The 19806-nt window shown below is 43.1% G+C and overlaps 1 protein-coding gene across 3 annotated transcripts in view; it reads right to left on the bottom strand.

Annotated features, from left to right (window-relative positions):
* The window catches only part of LOC139581424 (platelet-derived growth factor receptor beta-like), a 45583-nt gene extending 25990 nt beyond the window's left edge, over nt 1-19593 (bottom strand). For all 3 annotated transcript variants that reach the window (XM_071411179.1, XM_071411181.1, XM_071411180.1), the window contains exon 1: nt 19213-19593. The gene's annotated coding sequence lies outside the window, so the exon portion shown is untranslated. The remainder of the gene's footprint in view (nt 1-19212) is intronic.
* Nucleotides 19594-19806: the final 213 nt, after the last annotated feature.

The raw sequence follows: 19806 nt of genomic DNA, 5'->3' as shown, positions 1-19806 counted from the left end.
TAACAGTTAATCGAACATAGATACAGTGCATCTTTAGAGCTTGAAGCCTGTGTAAAGAAACTAGCACTTCCATTCCCCAAACTGAAACTCTTAAACTATTCCAACATGACTTGTACATTTCCTCCCCATCCCCATCACCCTGATTCTAGGCTAGTTAGAGCCCCGTGTCATGTTTGATTGATTCCCGTTTTAGTTTTTTGTTGTTGTTCTCTCACACACTCTCAGGCTCATGGGGATGCAGACACACACACACACACACACACACACACACACACACACACACACACACACACACACACACACACACACACACACACACACACACACACACACACACACACACACACACACACACACACACACACACACACACACACACACAGTTCACCCCCTCTGTGTCACTGGTGTACAGTACAGTTCAAGTTCCCACAGTGTTCATGTGAAACGTTCCCAGGCCCGCTGATCCACTGGGGACGGTGGCAGGACCACCAGGGCCCAGAGGTCACGCCGTCCCAGAAGGCCATGCGTCACAACACTCAGAGAGCGACTGGCTACCCGGGAAACCACACATGATTATTTATGAGCACAAGTCACCTCAGTGTCACAGATGAAGATTGTATGATGATGAGTGTCAAATCTGGTGACAGCAGTGCACGTGTCACTTGGTTCACGGAGTCAACTCTGATTATAGTTATTATGACAGTGATTAATAACGTCAGAGAAATTGTAATTTCTGCCAGTTTTGATCTTGTTTTAGGTGTTACAGTTTTTTACAATCACTTTGGCACTAATTTCAGAACCTTGTGGTAATTTTTCAAATCTCTAGACACAAAACTCAAAACGGTCATCACGTGTAACACAGGCTGTCCAATGTTCAAAACATTGCATTGTGCATTCATATCTTTAAAGAAACCTTGCACTTGCAGAATCATTGGTTCAAATAACTCATTTATCATGAAATACCATAAGAACATTCATTTAGATTACCCACACACAAGATACCGATAGTTTCACTATGTAGTTGTTCGTACAATCATTAAATATTGTAGTACAAAATATGTGACACATGTTTCATTATGCTACTACACGTAAATACATCACTGTAAAAGGACTAGTAGAGAGAATACTTCAGACACAGTGGAATCATTGAACAAAATATGAAATGTATTAATGAAATACAATAAAATCACAACATAGGTTTCTTTGAATCAAAGCAAAAATAATTAGCTACAAAAAAGAAAAAAACTACAGTAAAACGTCAACTGCAGTGTTCCTCACCTGACTTACTGTAAAAAGCAAAACAAAAGATTGATTACTGTACTTCTATATTTTCCTCAACCCTGTCTTGTGGATTTGGCCATAGGTTCTCATCCACATCACAATGGATGATTTCATTAGCCAAACATCTTGGGAAGAATCTTCGGGCATGGCGAGTCTGCCGTGATGTCATTGCATGCGTCATCCATGGCCTGGAGAAGGGCAGCTTGTTCGTGAGGGCGCCTATCATATACCTTCCACCTCCATGTGGAGATAAATCCTCAATCGGGTTAAGGAAAGGAGAGTATGGGGGTAAGTACAGGGTGGTAAGTTGTGGTTGGGCCTGAAACCATGCTTGCACCATTTGAGCATGGTGGAACCCGACATTATCCCACACAATGACATAGGTCATGCCATCAGCTCTACAAACCTGATTTTGCTCATCAAGGAAGGTTAAATTCGAACAGCGAATCATGTGGATGCCTGCAACTCAATATATAGAGTCTATAGAGTAGAGAGCTTTAGATGTTGTTCGACCAAACATTAGAACAGGCAAGATGAGTAATCTAAGCAACTTTGACCATGGTATGATTGTTGATGCCACACATGGTGATTCCAGCATCTCAGAAACAGCTGCCCTCCTGGGATTTTTACGCACTACAGTCTCTAGAGTTTACAGAGAATGGTGCGATAAACAAAACACATTCAGTGAGCGGCATTTCTGTGGGCAAAAACACCTTGTTAATGAGAGATGTCAGAGGAGAATGTCCAGACTCATTCAAGCTAACAGAAAAGTCACAAATGCTCAAATAACAGCTGTTTAAAACAGTGGTGTGCAGAATGGCATCTCTTAATGTACAACACCATTAATAATTCAGGCTGTTGTGGAGGCAAAAGGGGGTCCTACCCAGTACTAGATATGTGTACCTAATAAAGTGGCCGGTAATGTCAAATCTGAAAACATGGTCTGGAAAAGTGGTACATGGGACCATAGAAACAGTGTCTGATAAAGAATGATGATGAAATATTACATCCATAGATAATGTAGTCCAATTGGTTCATGTTCCACGGTAATTGGTGTCAATGGATCTCGTTATCCTGAAACTTTCATTTTTATTTATTTATTTCACCTTTATTTAACCAGGTAGGCAAATTGAGAACACGTTCTCATTTACAATTGCGACCTGGCCAAGATAAAGCAAAGCAGTTCGATACATACAACAACACATAGTTACACATGGAGTAAAACAAACATACAGTCAATAATACAGTGAAAAATAAGTCTATATACAATGTGAGCAAGTGAGGTGAGATAAGGGAGGTGAAGGCAAACAAAATATATATAAAAATAAATAAAAATATAAAAAGGCCATGGTGGCGAAGTAAATACAATATAGCAAGTAAAAAAAACACTGGAATGGTTGGTTTGCAGTGGAAGAAAGTGCAAAGTAGAGATAGAGATAATGGGGTGCAAAGGAGCAAAAATAAATAAATGAATACAGTAGGTAAAGAGGTAGTTGTTTGGGCTAAATTATAGATGGGCTATGTACAGGTGCAGTAATCTATGAGCTGCTCTGACAGCTGGTGCTTAAAGCTAGTGAGGGAGATAAGTGTTTCCAGTTTCAGAGATTTTTGTAGTTTGTTCCAGTCATTGGCAGCAGAGAACTGGAAGGAGAGGCGGTCATGATCTAAACATGGAATATTGTTTGTCAGTTTCCATAAAACTATGCATTAAGAGTAATGCAACAGTCACTTATCATTTTGAGCAGTTGTATCCATTGATAGTTAGATCATTGTTATGAAATAAATAGACAGTCATCTCAGATGTAATGTGTGAATTCCATTTTGAAATGGTGATACTTTGATGTTATGTTGTGTCATTTTGAACAGGTGATTTTAGTTAAATGAACAAATGATCTTAGCTTTATGTGCATTGTATCCGAGCAATTGGAAAAAGTGTTAGAGTTTTGAAAAATTTGCATTTTGATCATTGGTTGTGAGTTTTGTGTATAGAGTTATGAAAAATGACATCAAGGTTCCGAAATTAGTGCCAAAGTGATAGTAAAAAACTGTAAAAGGACTTCAGAGGTAGGGGGGGAGTGGACATGAGAAGGGTGGTGTGTTCCCTGGTGGTCCAGTGAGGACGTTGGTTTGAATGAGGGTCTTTGAGGACGAAATTGACCAGTAAACCCTAAGGAGCTGACAGGGACAAACCATCTGAGATCAGAAGGCCAAAACATCCCAGTGGAGAGGTCTTTAGAGTGGGCATCAGAGGTGACCCTTAGGATAGATAATCACTCTCACTGCTTGTGCTTCTGGGAAAGACAGACTGCATCAGGGACTCTGTGGTTTTATACAATGAGACTGTGAGACTGTGTAAGAAGATACACATGTGCAGTGTAGATCCTCTGACCCTCTCATCACGCTTCATAATGCTTCATAAAGCTCCATTCCTCACTCAGAGGCTTGACCTGGACATACAGTTGAATTCGGAAGTTTACATACACTTAGGTTGGAGTCATTAAGTTGGTTAGGACATCTACTTTGTGCATGACACAAGTAATTTTTCCAACAAATGTTTACAGAGAGATTATTTCACTTATAATTCACTGTATCACATTCCAGTGGGTCAGAAGTTTACTTACACTAAGTTTGACTTTAAACAGCTTGGAAAATTCCAGAAAATGATGTTATGGCTTTAGAAGCTTCTGATAGGCTAATTGACATAATTTGAGTCAATTGGAGGTGTACATGTGCATGTATTTCAAGGCCTACATTCAAACTCAGTGCCTTTTTGCTTAACAACATGGGAAAATCAAAAGAAATCAGCCAAGACCTCAGAAAATAAATTGTAGACCTCCACAAGTCTGGTTCATTCATGGGAGAAATTTCCAAACGCCTGAAGGTACCACGTTCATCTGTACAAACAATAGTACGCAAGTATAAACACCATGGGACCACGCAGCCGTCATACCGCTCAGGAAGGAGACACGTTCTGTCTCCTAGAGATGAACGTACTTTGGAGCGAAAAGTGCAAATCAATCCCAGAACAACAGCAAAGGACCTTGTGAAGATGCTGGAGGAAACAGGTACAAAAGTATCTATATCCACAGATTAAACGAGTCCTATATCAGCATAACCTGAAAGGCCGCTCAGCAAGGAAGAAGCCACTGCTCCAAAACTGGCATAAAAAAGCCAGACTATGGTTTGCAACTGCACATGGGGACAAAGACCGTACTTTTTCGAGAAATTTCCTCTGGTCTGATGAAACAAAAATAGAACTGTTCGGCCATAATGACCATCGTTATGTTTAGAGGAAAAATGGGGAGCCAAAGAACACCATCCCAACCGTGAAGCACGGGGGTGACAGCATGTTGTTGTGGGGGTGCTTTGCTGCAGGAGGGTCTGGTGCACTTCACAAAATAGATGGAATCATGAGGAAAGGAAAATTATGTGGATATATTGAAGCAACATCTCAAGACATCAGTCAGGAAGTTAAAGCTTGGTCGCAAATGGGTCTTCTAAATGGACAATGACCCCAAGCATACTTCCAAAGTTGTGGCAAAATGGCTTAAGGACAACAAAGTCAAGGTATTGGAGTGGACATCACAATGCCCTGACCTCAATCCCATAGAAAATTTGTGGGCAGACCTGAAAAAGCATGTGCGAGCAAGGAGGCCTACACTCCTGACTCAGTTACACCAGCTCTGTCAGGAGGAATGGGCCAAAATTCATCCAACTTATTGTGGGAAGCTTGTGGAAGGCTACCCGAAACGTTTGAACCAAGTTAAACAATTTAAAGGCAATGCTCCTTAACACTAATTGAGTGTATGTAAAATTCTGACCCACTGGGGATGTGATGAAATGTGAAATAAATAATTCTCTCTACTATTATTCTGACATTTCACATTCTTAAAATAAAATGGGGATCCTAACTGACCTAAAACAGGGAATTTTGACTATGATTAAATGTCAGGAATTGTGAAAAACTGAGTTTAAATGTATTTGGCTAAGGTGCATCTAAACTTCTGACTTCAACTGTAGGTATGTGTATATATACAGTGTGTATGTATGTATGTATGTATGTATGTATGTATGTATGTATGTATGTATGTATGTATGTATGTATGTATGTATGTATGTATATTATTTTACTGCTCTAGGGATGTAATTATTGTTTCGATAACCTTATTTACTATTACGTATTGATTAACTTTTTATTTACATTTTTTCACTCTTTATGTGATCCGCAATGCAGAGAACGCCGGAAGAAGAATAATCATTTAATTACCACAGTGAATTACTGTAATGTTTGTTTATGTGTTAGTTAATCCCATAAGGGATGGGTTGCCAATTGGCGATTTGACACGAAAATACAATTTCATTCATTCATTCATTCGTTCATCTGCAGTTGAACCAGTTGATCCCAAAGGAGATGGATAAAAATACATTGACTTGGACCATAGTGACTTGATGCACATGAAGCAACACTGTTGAGTAACTTTTGGACAATGGGCAGCATAGTGATGTCACAATCACCACACTAACCACAATATAAAGATCATCAAGGACAACAACCACCCAAGCCACTGCCTGTTCACCGCGCTATCATCCAGAAGGCGAGGTCAGTACAGGTGCATCAAAGCAGGGACCGAGAGACTGAAAAACAGCTTCTATCTCAAGGCCATCAGACTGTTAAACAGCCACCACTAACATTTAGCGGCCGCTGCCAACATACTGACTCAACTCCAGCCACTTTAAAAATGGGAATTGATGGAAATTATGTAAAAATGTACCACTAGCCACTTTAAACAATGCCACTTAATATAATGTTTACATACCCTACATTACCCATCTCATATGTATATACTGTACTCTATATCATCTACTGCATCTTGCCATCTTTATGTAATACATGTACCACTAGCCACTTTAAACTATGCCACTTTATGTTTACATACCCTACAGTACTCATCTCATATGTATATACCGTACTCTATACCATCTACTGCATCTTGCCTATGCCGTTCTGTACCACCACTCATTCATATATCTTTATGTACATATTCTTTATCCCTTTACACTTGTGTGTGTATAAGGTAGTAGTTGTGGAATTGTTAGGTTAGATTACTTGTTGGTTATTACTGCATTGTCGGAACTAGAAGCACAAGCATTTCGCTACACTCGCATTAACATCTGCTAACCATGTGTATGTGACTAATAAAATTTGATTTGATTTGATTTGAATTGGAATCGTACAATCTTGTTGCCATTAGGGAGGTATGAGTATTTTGGTATTTTATTAGGATCCCCATTAGCTGTTGCAAAAGCAGCAGCTATACTTCCTGGGGTCCACACAAAATATGAAACATGACATAATACAGAACATTAATAGACAAGAACAGCTCAAGGACAGAACTACATAAAAAAAATGTAAAGGCACACATAGCCTACATATCAATACATACACGCAAACTATCTAGGTCAAATAGGGAGAGGCGTTGTGCCGTGAGGTGTTGCTTTATCTGATTTTTGAAACCAGTATATTTATATTATTATATTATTTGAGCAGTATGAGATGGAACAGAGTTCAATGCAATAATGGCTCTATATAATAATGTATACCTTCTTTAATTTGTTCTGGATTTGGGGACTGTGAAACGAACCCTGGTGGCATGTCTGGTGGAGTAAGTGTGTGTGTCAGATCTGTGTGTAAATTGACTATGCAAACAATTTGGGATTTTCAATACATTCATGTTTCGTATCAAAAGAAGTGATGCAGTCAGTCTCTTCTCAACTTTTAGCCCAGAGAGACGGGCATGCATAGTATTTATTTAATTCCTCTGACTACAATGAAGAGCAAGACGTGCCGCTCTGTCCTGGGCAATGTGCTGCTTAACTAGGTCTTTCTTCGCAGCACTGGACCACATGACTGGACAATAATCAAGATTAGACAAAACTTGACCTGCAGAATTAGCTTTTTGGAGGGTGGTGTCAAAAAAGCAGAGCATCTCTTTTTCATGGATAGACCTGTCCCCATCTTTACAACCATTGCATCTATATGTTTTGACCATGACAGTTCACAATCTAAGGTGATGCCAAGTAATTTAGTCACCTCAACTTGTTTAACAGCCACACCATTCATTACCAGATTCAGCTGAGGTCTAGAATTTAGGGAATGATTTGTACCAAATACAATGCTCTTAGTTTTAGAGATGTTCAGGACCAGTTTATTACTGGCCACCCATTCCAAAACAGACTGCAACTCTTTGTTAAGGGTTTCAGTGACTTCCTTAGCTGTGGTTGCTGATGTTGTATATGGTTGAATCATCAGCATACATGGACACACATGCTTTGTTTAATGCCAGTGGCAGGTCATTGGTAAAAATAGAAAACAGTAGAGGGCCTAGAGAACTGCCCTGCGGTACACCACACGTTACATGTTTCACATTAGAGACGCTTCCATTAAAGAAAACCCTTTGAGTTATATTAGATAGATAGCTCTCAATCCACGATATGGCAGAGGTTGAAAAGCCATAACACATATATTTTTTCAGCAACAGGTTATGGTCAAAAATATCAAAGGTTGCACTGAAATCTAACAGTACTTCTCTCACAATCTTATTATCAATTTATTTCAACCAATCATCAGTCATTTGTGTCAGTGCAGTACATGTTGAGTGTCCTTCTCTATAAGCATGCTGAAAGTCTGTTGTTTGTTTTTTGTTTACAGAGAAAGAGCATTGTATTTGGTCAAACACAATCTTTTCCAACAGTTTGCTTAGCAAGCTTATAGGTCTGATGTTAGAACCAGTAAAAGCTGCTTTACCACTCTTGAGTGATGACACAATTATCATTAGTTTCCATGGTAAGCAATGTTCCTTCTTCATTGTGATGCTACAATTGAAGGGTGTTATCAGGCTTGAGTAGCCAAATACAGTGATCTAGTACTTGATGTCCCATTCCCCCTTTGGCCATGGTTGAAGAAAAGTGTTTGCATTAGAGATGTCATAGTAATCCCCATGCAGAATAAACTGTGTTCCCAGAGCGTAAGCTTTCCCAGGGATGCTGGTATTCCCAGCATTCATTACTAACCCCACCACACTCAAAGTGTCACCCCCCCCATCCCCCTGACATGGAAGATGGTTCGGCCCAACCCCACCAGGGAGCATGCAGGCGGCCAGGCCCACGCACAGGCCAGGATACAGTTAGTGTGTAAACTGACTTCCCTCAGCAGCCTTTAAACTTTCTGTATCTCTGGGGATTATCTATATATACTGGGCTGTGTTTGAGTTAGACATCTGGCAATGATGTTGCAGTCAGTATATGATGAGGTGGGAACCACTTTCCCAATCACATTTGCAAACGAGCGTTTTCCTTACTGAGTGAGTGTGTCCCGAGGGGAAGCGGGAGGCAGTGTTTGAAAAAATTTAAAATAAGACGTTCAATAACAAAAGACAGAAATGTTTCCAAAAAAGCTTCTCTGAGCACATCTGGAGAGCCTTGACTTCCTGTATGGGGAAACATGCAGCCCTGTGTGGGTGTGAGGGGGTGATGAATCAGTGATGCTGCAGACCACCAAGACCACTGGCCAGACACATAACACAGGCCAGAGACTGAACACAGCACAGGCCAGAGACTGAACACAGCACAGGCCAGAGACTGAACACAGCACAGGCCAGAGTCTGAACAGAGCACAGGCCAGAGACTGAACACAGCACAGGCCAGAGACTGAACACAGCTCAGGCCAGTGACTGAACAGAGCACAGGCCAGAGACTGAACACAGAACAGGCCAGAGACTGAACAGAGCACAGGCCAGAGACTGAACACAGCACAGGCCAGAGACTGAACACAGCACAGGCCAGAGACCGAACAAGGCGCAGGCCAGAGACCGAACAGAGCACAGGCCAGAGACTGAACAGAGCACAGGCCAGAGACTGAACAGAGCACAGGCCAGAGACTGAACAGAGCACAGGCCAGAGACTGAACAGAGCACAGGCCAGAGACTGAACACAGAACAGGCCAGAGACTGAACACAGCACATGCCAGAGACTGAACAAGGCACAGGCCAGAGACTGAACAGAGCACAGGCCAGAGACTGAACACAGACCAGGCCAGTGACTGAACACAGCACAGGCCAGAGACTGAACACAGCACAGGCCAGAGACTGAACACGGCACAGGCCAGAGACTGAACACGGCACAGGCCAGAGACTGAACACAGCACAGGCCAGAGACTGAACACAGCACAGGCCAGAGACTGAACACGGCACAGGCCAGAGACTGAACACGGCACAGGCCAGAGACTGAACACGGCACAAGAAAACTAGAGACAGAGAGAAGCACAAAACAAAGGACAACACAGGTTGAAACAGACAAATGAACACATACCAACGTGAAAACTCGAAACAGGACAACACAAGGGACAGAATATGAATCAGATCAAACACATTGTGGAACAGAAGAACAAGAGATACCTCAACAATGGATTGAACACAACCTCAGACGTTACAAACAAAACAGAGAAGTGACACGCTTACAGGCCGAACACAGTTTATGATACAATACCACAAAGACAGGAGAACAGTACAGAACAGAGAACAAACACAAAGCTTACTGTCTATCCTCAACACGTTTACAGGACAAGAACAAAGCAAACCTCTCTAACTTTGTGGTCACCTTTTTCCATTACAGAACTGTGCAGTGATATAACTAGTGTAGTGGTCAACAGTATGACTAACAGCAAAAACTATACAGTACATGGAGGGGACAACTTCCAAATCACAGAACTAATAGTAGCATACGTGTACACATCATTGTCATCCCCCAGCTCTTTCTGGAGCCCTCTTGAGATAACAGAGTCAGTCTCTGACATTGACCCTAAAGCAGGCCCTTGGCATGGTCTGTGGGAAAAATGTTTATCCAGAGTGTCCTTGTTAAAATAAACCTCTTTTTTTATCATTCCTCACAGAGGAACTCAATCCCCCTGAGACAAGACTCCTGGTCTCCTAGCATCTGAACCACAATGAACTGCTTCCATCCTCCCTCTCTCACCTAACGCTGCCTCAACCTAAGTCTTATCCTCTTTGACTTTCCCACTGGGCACAGACATCATTTCAACATCTAGTTTGGATTAAATTTGGTTGAGTTTTCAACTAACGTGAATTCCACGTGAAATCCACCACGTCATTGGATTTAGGTTCAAATCGGGGGGGGGGGGGGGGGAGTCAATTCCCTGATGTCGATGACTTCTTGCAAATCCAATTAGTTTTCCACGTTGATTCAATGTCATCACATTAACTTTTTGTTGTGAAATGACATGCAAACCAAGTTGATTCAGCCAGTTTTTGCCTAGTGGGTAAGGAGAGACAGTAAAACGAAGGTCTGACATGCCCAAACCCACACCCAAAATAGGGAGATTTTTGTGTGAGATTTCAGTCCAGATATATAGTATCTTCAGCATGCTATACATACTGTACACGGCAGTACATTTCATCTACTGTGGCACTGGGTGTGTGGTCTATACAGTACAGTACCTCACTATTCTCACAGAGAATTTCCCTGTGCTGTAGGACATCCAAACTTGTAGTATATTCAAGGTTAAAAAAGTATTTTTTATTTCCACTTAAAAATGTCAGACTTGATTTGCCCTGACGGAAAATGTATCAACCCCTACAAAAATGTCAGTTAATTATAATCCACATAATAATTCACATTTCCTGTTAATGCAGGATTGTTTTCAAGCTGTGAGAAATGAGTCAAATGAACATACAACACCTGTACCATAACCACTCTGTCAGTCTGTGAGAGGGGCTATAAGTAACACTTCTGGTGTAGGACCATATTCCATCCATAAATGTAGTGTGTAAACAATATGTCACTGGAACACAGATGTATTCTATTGCAGATACATCTACATGACAGTTGTTTAACATTCTTGAATTGACCTATTTCTACAAGTGACGCATTTATTATTAGGTTTGCACTTTGGGTTTGATCATGGCTGTAAGAACAGCTTCAGAAGTGCCAGACGACACAGACTAAATCAGAAAGACTTCACCATCGCGGAAATAACATACATTTTTCGCACTTCTGAAACTTGTCTGACACTGTGTCGCACTGTAACTTGTGTTTATAGGACCAACAACACCTGATTAACTCAGCTCTACAAGCCTAATGGATCTTAGCTTTCCAGCAATTATACTACTGACCCTTTGGTAAAGGTCACACAGATAATCTTCTATAGACTAACTGTTACAGTGCAGTGTTCAGACCCTTGATTTTATTCAAATTTTGTTACGTTACAGCCTTATTCTAAAATTGGTTAAATAGTTTTTTCCCCCTCATCAATCTACACACAATACCCCATAATGACAAAGCAAAAACAGTTTTTTCGAAATTTCAGCAAATATGTAAAACAACAACAACTGAAATATCACATTTACATAATTATTCAGACACTTTACGCAGTACTTTGTTGAAGCACCTTTGGCAGCACCTTCTCCCATTCCTCTCTGCAGATCCTCTCAAGCTCCATCAGGTTGGATGGGGAGCGTTGCTGCACAGCTATTTTCAGGTCTCTCCAGAGATTTTCAATCGGGTTCAAGTCCAGGCTCTGGCTGGGCCACTCAAGGACATTCAGCGACTTGTCCCGAAGCCACTCCTGCGTTGTTTTGGCTGTGTGCTTAGGGTCATTGTCCTGTTGAAAGGTGAACCTTTGCCCCATTCTGAGGTCCTGAGCGCTCTGGAGCAGGTTTTCATCAAGGATCTCTCTGTACTTTGCTTTGTTCATCTTTGCCTCGATCCTGACTAGTCTCCCTGCCACGGAAAAACATCCCCGCAGCATGATGCTGCCACCACCATGTTTCACCTTAGGGATGGTGCCAGGTTTCCTCCAGACGTGAAGCTTGGCATTCAGGCCAAAGAGTTCAATCTTGGTTTCATCAGACCAGAGAATCTTGTTTCTCATGGTCTGAGAGTCTTTAGGTGCCTTTTGGAAAACTCTAAGCGAGCTGTCATGTGCCTTTTATTGAGGAGTGGCTTCCGTCTGGCCACTCTACCATAAAGGCCTGATTAGTGGAGTGCTGCAGAGATGGTTGTCCTTCTGGAAGGTTCTCCAATCTCCACAGAGGAACTCTGGAGCTCTGTCAGAGTGACCATGGGGTTCTTAGTTACCTCCCTCCCCCAATTGCTCAGTTTGGCCAGGCGACCTGCTCTAGGAAGAGTCTTGGTGGTTCCAAACTTCTTCCATTTCCGAATGATGTCGGCCACTGTGTTCTTGGGTTCCTTCAATGCTGTAGACATTTTTTGGTACCCTTCCCCAGATCTGTGCCTCAACAAAATCCTGTCTCTGAGCTCTACAGACAATTCCTTTGACCTCATGGCTTGGTTTTGGCTCTGACATGCACTGTCAACTGAGGGACCTGTCTATTTATGGTCCCACAGTTGACAGTGCATGTCCACTCAATTGAATTTACCACAGGTGAACTCCAATCAAGATATACAAACATCTCAAGGATGATCAATGGAAACAGGATGCATCTGAGCTCCATTTCGAGTCTCATAGCAAAGGGTCTGAATACTTACGTAAATAAGGTACTTCTGTTTTCGCATTGTCATTATAGGGTATTGTGTGTAGATTGCTGAGAATTTGTATTTATTTAATCCATTTCATAATAAGGCTGTAACGTAATAAAATGTAGAAAAAGTCAAGGGGTCTTAATACTTTCCGAACGCACTGTAACTTCCCTCTCTGTACAGTATGTGTACTACAGCTTCTGCCAAGATGTCTGGACCTTCATGGCACAGGTGGTAGTGTGGTAGTGTGTGCTAGGGACGTTGATTCATGCACCACTCCAGCTGTTCCCCCTAAATCACAACATTACTATCAAAGTCCAAGATGCAAATTGAATGAGACATTAGAGGAATGCAAAGAAACTGATATGTTAACAAAAAGTCCCTTGCTCTAATTTTTCCCCTTCTCAAAATTCACCGCAGTGGTGTTGGATTATCATGGGTAAACATATCTGGTGTCTGAACTGAAGGGCCCTACCGCAACAGAAGTGTGTCAGACTTGTTGTTTGGGAAGCTGTGGGTTCAGGCTAGCTCCTATATAAATGAAGCTGTAAATGCTGTCGAGAAGGCTGGGGAGGGGAGGGCACCGCCAGAAGAGGACTGGCCACCCCTCATAGCCTGGTTCCTCTCGAGGTTTCTTCCTAGGTTTTGGCCTTTCTAGGGAGTTTTTCCTAGCCACCGTGCTTCTACACCTGCATTGCTTGCTGTTTGCGGTTTTAGGCTGGCTTTCTGTACAGCACTTTGAGATATCAGCTGATGTAAGAAGGGCTATATAAATACATTTGATTTGATTTAGAGTAGAGTAGAGTAGAGTAGAGTAGAGTAGAGTAGAGTAGAGGAGAGGAGAGGAGAGGAGAGGAGGGAGGGAGGGAGGGAGGGAGGGAGGGAGGGAGGGAGGGAGGGAGGGAGGGAGGGAGGGAGGGAGGGAGGGAGGGAGGGAGGAGGAGAAGAGAGGAGGGGAGAAGAGAAGGTAGGAGAGGAGAGGAGAGGAGAGGAGAGGAGAGGAGAGGAGAGGAGAGGAGAGGAGAGGAGAGGAGAGGAGAGGAGAGGAGAGGAGTGGAGAGGAGGGGAACTGAGAGGAGAGGAGGGGAGATGAGGAGGTTATGGTAAAACCAGTGTTTAAAGGGGTGCTAGTCTTCAGATGTGGCCGACGTTTGATATCTGATTAATGATCTTGTTTGCGACTCATTTGAAAAACAAAATGAAGGAAAGGGCTTGAAAAGCATTAACAAGGAAAAAACATACAATCTATCTATCTATCTATCTATCTATCTATCTATCTATCTATCTATCTATCTATCTATCTATCTATCTATCTATCTATATACTGTATCTATCACTTCCAATGGGACATCATCATTTGTGTCTGTGAGGCCAGCCAATGATATAATGTTATAAAAAGACTAAGGGCAGAGTTCCAGTAAAATGACAACTGAAAACCCTTAGTGAAATCTTCCCACTCAGAAGGACAATACTGGATGTAGACACTGAAAACTAACCCCAGCCCTCTCCCCTCTACACCCTCACCCCACTTCACTAAGCCCACCCCATCTGGCAAGGCAAACACCCCTCACCCCCAGCCCAAACACTTAAAGGAATAGCAGACCCCCCCACCCTATAACCTTCCCCTGCCCCGTGAGAAATAAAGGACACCTACACACACACACCCCTCAAATAAAGGAAAGAAAAAGAAACAGATGAATACAATTACAGCTCTGACTGGCTTTAAATTCATCTAGTTTTCCATGGCAGCTTCCAACAATACAGCAGAGAGAGAGAGAGAGAGAGAGAGAGAGAGAGAGAGAGAGAGAGAGAGAGAGAGAGAGAGAGAGAGAGAGAGAGAGAGAGAGAGAGAGAGAGAGAGAGAGAGAGAGAGAGAGAGAGAGAGAGAGAGAGAGAGAGAGAGAGGAGATGAAGAAAAAAGTTAGCCCAGTTTGTTAGTTTGTGCATCACAGAAGCTTTAGTCTCTGGGGGTCAACTGATCTTTCAGATTAGACATATTCAAATGAAAAAATATTTTTTTGTGTTTTAATGAGATACTCATATAGTGGTTATTTTGTCTTTCCATCCCTAAGACAAAGCCTTATTACTCTGTAACAAAGCCTTATTACTCTGTATCAAAGCCTTATTACTCTGTAACAAAGTCTTATTACTCTGTAACAAAGCCTTATTACTCTGTAACAAAGCCTTATTACTCTGTAACACAGCCTTATTACTCTGTAACAAAGCCTTATTACTCTGTAACAAAACCTTATTACTCTGTAACAAAGCCTTATTTTTTTTAAAATATGTTTTATTTAAATTGAACCTAAATTCTTATTTACAATGACTGCCTACCCCGGCCAAACCCGGACGACGCTGGACCAATTGTAAGCCGCCCTACGTGTGTAGTGAGGTGCGTACTGGCGTCAGAGAAGTCAGGCGCAGGAGAGCGAAAACTGATTTACAACGGTGTCGTTTGATATCCATAAACCACCGTCAACAGAACAACACAATAAATGGGTCAAACAAAACCCGGTACATACCAGCATACCGTTGCATAAGCACTACAAGAAACAATTACCGACAAGGACATGGGGGGAACAGAGGGTTAAATACACAACATGTAATTGATGGAATTGGAACCAGGTGTGATGGAAGACAAGACAAAACCAATGGAAAATCAAAAGTGGATCAGCGATGGCTAGAAGGTCGGTGACTTCGACCGGCGAAAGCCGCCTGAACAAGGAGAGGGACCAACTTCGTCAGAAGTCGTGACAATGGGACTCGGCCAGATGTGATACAGCCTGGATCCAAACCAGGGACTGTAGTGAGGCCTCTTGCACTGAGAGGCAGTGCCTTAGACCGCTGCGCCACTTGGGAGTACTCTGTGTTATTACTCTGTTACAAAGCCTTATTACTTCGTTGCGAAGCCTTATTACGCTGTAACGAAGCTTTTATGAACCCTTCTATTTCTAATGTCCTCCTCCACAGCTGCATAGCTGGCACACCCTCTCTCAGATATGATGCAGCTGCTTCTCTTAGTGTTGTTGTGTGGGAGGTGGGACAGAAAGGAGTGGTCATTAGTGGCCTATGTTCTAATGACTATGTCAGTGGAATGTTAGTACTGAGAAGGAGGGAGAAGGAGGGAGTAGGAGGAGGGAGGTGGAGGAGGAGGAGGAGGAGGAGGGAGGAGGAGGAGAATGAGGAGGAGGAGGAGGGAAGATGAGGAGTAGGAGGAGGAGGAGGAGAATGAGGGGAGGAGGAGGGAGGACGAGCAGGGAGGTGGAGGAGGAGGATGAGGAGGAGAATGAGGGGAGGAGGAGGGAAGATGAGGAGTAGGAGGAGGAGGAGGAGGAGAATGAGGGGAGGAGGAGGGGGGACGAGCAGGGAGGAGGAGGATGAGGACGAGGAGTGAGGAGGAGAATAAGGAGGAGGAGAATGAGGAGGAGGAAGGCGAGGAAGGCGTATGCTTTGAGTAGCGGGCTCTGGCCTTACTGGAGTCAGAGTGGTATCTCTTAGTCCAGAAGTATGAAGGTGATACATAATGAATCAATGGATGATTGACTGCTGGGAGATGATTGATCAATTCTTTGTTCTGAGGATAACAGGAAGATGAGGCTTGCAGTGTTGATCTCTACTGTAAGGCTCTTGTTGGAGTAAAAGTTTAAATGGCAACACTTAGAGAGAGAGAGCTAAATGCCAGGTGGTAAAGCCTTTATTAGTACCAATATCTAAACAGCATTAGTGTCTGTGCTTGATTCTAAACAAGTATGGCTTTGACTGAAAAATATCAATCACTGTATAGACAGCATGGGGCTTATTCAATTTGCTGCAAAACTTGTAGCTATAAGTTACCACACTGGTACTTCAGACCATATGGGTCAGTGTCTGTGAGCCGCCTGTTGAAATAGATACACTGCATGTCTTCTGCATGGCCATAATGTAAAGCACATTTCTCAGTTTAGCTGGTACGCAGGGAGTACTGCTCTGAGAGCCAGGGCACAGCTGATGACCAATGGGGGAGAGGAGGGGAGGGGAGGGGAGGGGAGGGGAAAGGAGTAGAGAAGAGGGGATGGGAGGAGAGGGAAGGGGTTTAGAGGAGGGAGAGGAAAGGGAGAGAGGTGAGGGGAGAAGGGAGGGAGAGAGGAAAGGGGAGAGGGGAGGGGAGGTCTGTACACTCTTAGAAAAAAGGGGAGCAAAAGGGTTCTTCGGCTGTCCCCATAGGATAACCCTTTTTGGTTCCAGGTAGAACCCCTTTTAGTTCCAGATAGAACCCCTTTTGGGTTCCATGTAGAACCCTCTGTGTTGCAGGTAGAACCCAAAAGGAAACCAAAAAGGGTTCTTCAAAGGGTTCTCCTATGGGGACAGCCAAAGAACCCTTTTAGGTTTTAGATAGTACCTTTATTTTCAAAAAGTGTAGTACTACATCAGAGCAGGGAGAACTCTCTCTCTCCCCAACATACCAACCCCCTGACACACTGTAAGAAAAAATCCCCACAACACTCAAAACTTGTCTTAACTTTAACTTCTGGACGTTTTAGAATGTGAGAGAGAATAGATTTAGCATAGGTTTAACATAGCATGTTAGTGATAAACTGCTCTAAGATAGAGGAGAATTATAAAACAATACATTAAAACATTCATTCTAAGATAATATGAACACAATTCTTTAAGATGCATGCAATAAATATCCAAAAGTCTCGTGACCAGATGGTTACCCAAGATAAAGAACAGTACATCAAAGAGGAAGGGAGACAACATAAAACATGCTAACATCGGTTCTATCAAACGGAACCATTTGCATTACTGTGCTTGAGTGTTGTCTGTTTGTGGCACTACTACGTAAACTGGCCCATGCCAGAGCACCGGCATACCAAACGCTTAGAGCACATAGTCATAGAACAGCAGTCTCAGGAGGACAACATCTGTTGGATGACAGAGTAACATGCCACACATGTTTGTGTTACGAGAAGAGATGACTACTATAACCCTGCAGTATGTCATATGTATGCCAGCTCAGCAACTGAAACCTCCACAGTGATGGGGTCTGTGGGGATGAGTCAGAGAGCAGTATGTTCCTATGAATGTCTCTTCTATGGTCGGATGACACAGATACAACTCACTGGTTTGCAAGAGCCATACGCTCACCACGAACGAAGTTTAAACTACGTAGTACCCTTATTAACGTGAAGACCACTTTATTGGTCAAATGCACACAAGGTCCAGACAAAATGTGACTTCCGCTTTTAACCCAACCCCTCCAAAAGATACACACACATACACACACCAGAGGAGGCTGGTGGAAGGAGCTATAGGAGGACGTGCTCATTGGAATGGCTGGAATAGAATAAATGGAACAGTATTAAACACATCAAACATATGGAAACCATACGTTTGAGTCCATTCCATTCCAGGCACTACAATGAGCACATCCTCCTATAGCTCCCCCCACCAGCCTCCCCTGCCACAGTGGGCTCCCGGGGAACACTATGTGGTTTAACAGCACAGAGTTGTCTCCTCAACTGAAGACTGAGGACTCCAATGAAGTGAATGATGCTATGATAATGCTCCATGGCTGTCAGTGGCTCCCCTGTGTAGCTATGCGTACAAGATTGATTCTGTTAAGGTCATTCACACAGGGATGCAGGGCACCAATGGTTCCCTGGTGGGGACCGGCGCTTCACCAAGGGTGAGTTGAAAGAGCTGTACAAACAGCCCCTTTAGCACTAACGCACAAAGTGGCCAAGGTACACAGTGTGTGTGTTCGTGTGTGTGTGTGTCGGACACCCCGGGACTCCTTGTCAAGCGTATCGTCTATAGTGAGAATGTAAACATTGTTAAAGTTCCGTGGCGGTGACAGACAAGCAGACATGTGTACAGAGATGCTCCAACATGTTGTAAAATACCTCTACAACCAAGGTGTTGTTGACTCAGGTTTGTCACTCCATACACATTCAAATGTGTAGAATGTGCATACAAGTGTAAGCATCACAAACATACCCCCCCCCTCAACACACACACATTCACAAGGGTGTAAGACATTTCGTGATATTAAACAGACATTTCGGTATGCACAATTCAGCAAAAATAAATAAATATCCTTTGACAATCATTGTACAATAAATATGTTTTAGGAAGAGATGTCATTATCCAGCTGTGGACAGCTACAGTACAGTAGTGCATGACTGAGGTGACTGAGGTGACTGAGGTGACTGAGGTGACTGAGGTGACTGAGGTGACACACATTAGTTGGATTAGTTCTAATGGGATCTCTGTCTCGACTGATTTAATTTACACTTCCTTCATGTCCAGTAAATCAGTCTCTGTTATAGCTGTCAAACATGTGTTAGTCAAGGTGAGAAAACTGTAAAGAGCCAACAAGACGGGACATCCTCTTACCTTCAGTGTATCAGTTCTCTGCTGTGTCTTGGCTCCTAAAACATGATCGAGTCTCTGTTAGTGTCTCTTTTTCTCTCTCCCTTTTTTTTCTCTCTCCCTCTTTTTCTTTTTCTCTCCAACGCTCTCTCTACCAGAGAAGTGCTCTAGCCGGCGGTCAGTCGCCTTCTGAGGACGGAGTCTCCAGCCAGTTGTGTTTTTAGGGGTTGGACTAGATCCCTCTGAAGTGCAGGGCTGTAGTGTTGTGGGTTAGAGTTACTCTCCAGTGTCCTGGGAGTTCCACCGGAGGAGGGACCACTCTGAGCTCTCTGGTTACATAGTCACATCACAGGGGATCTCCTCTGCTCTGCTCTCCTCTCCTCTCCTCTCCTCTCCTCTCCTCTCCTCTCCTCTCCTCTCCTCTCCTCTCCTCTCCTCTCCTCTCCTCTCCTCTCCTCTCCTCTCCTCTCCTCTCCTCTCCTCTGCTCTCCTCTCCTCTCCTCTCCTCTCCTCTCCTCTCCTCTCCTCTCACACACTGATAAAGCCAGCCTACTGCTCTGCCGAACAGTGAACAGAGACATACACTCTGTCTCTCTCTCAGAGGATAGTGTCAGTGGT

This window comes from Salvelinus alpinus, chromosome 7 (assembly GCF_045679555.1).
Source record: "Salvelinus alpinus chromosome 7, SLU_Salpinus.1, whole genome shotgun sequence".
Classification (NCBI taxonomy): domain Eukaryota; kingdom Metazoa; phylum Chordata; class Actinopteri; order Salmoniformes; family Salmonidae; genus Salvelinus; species Salvelinus alpinus.
This window is presented reverse-complemented; position numbering and strand designations above follow the sequence as displayed.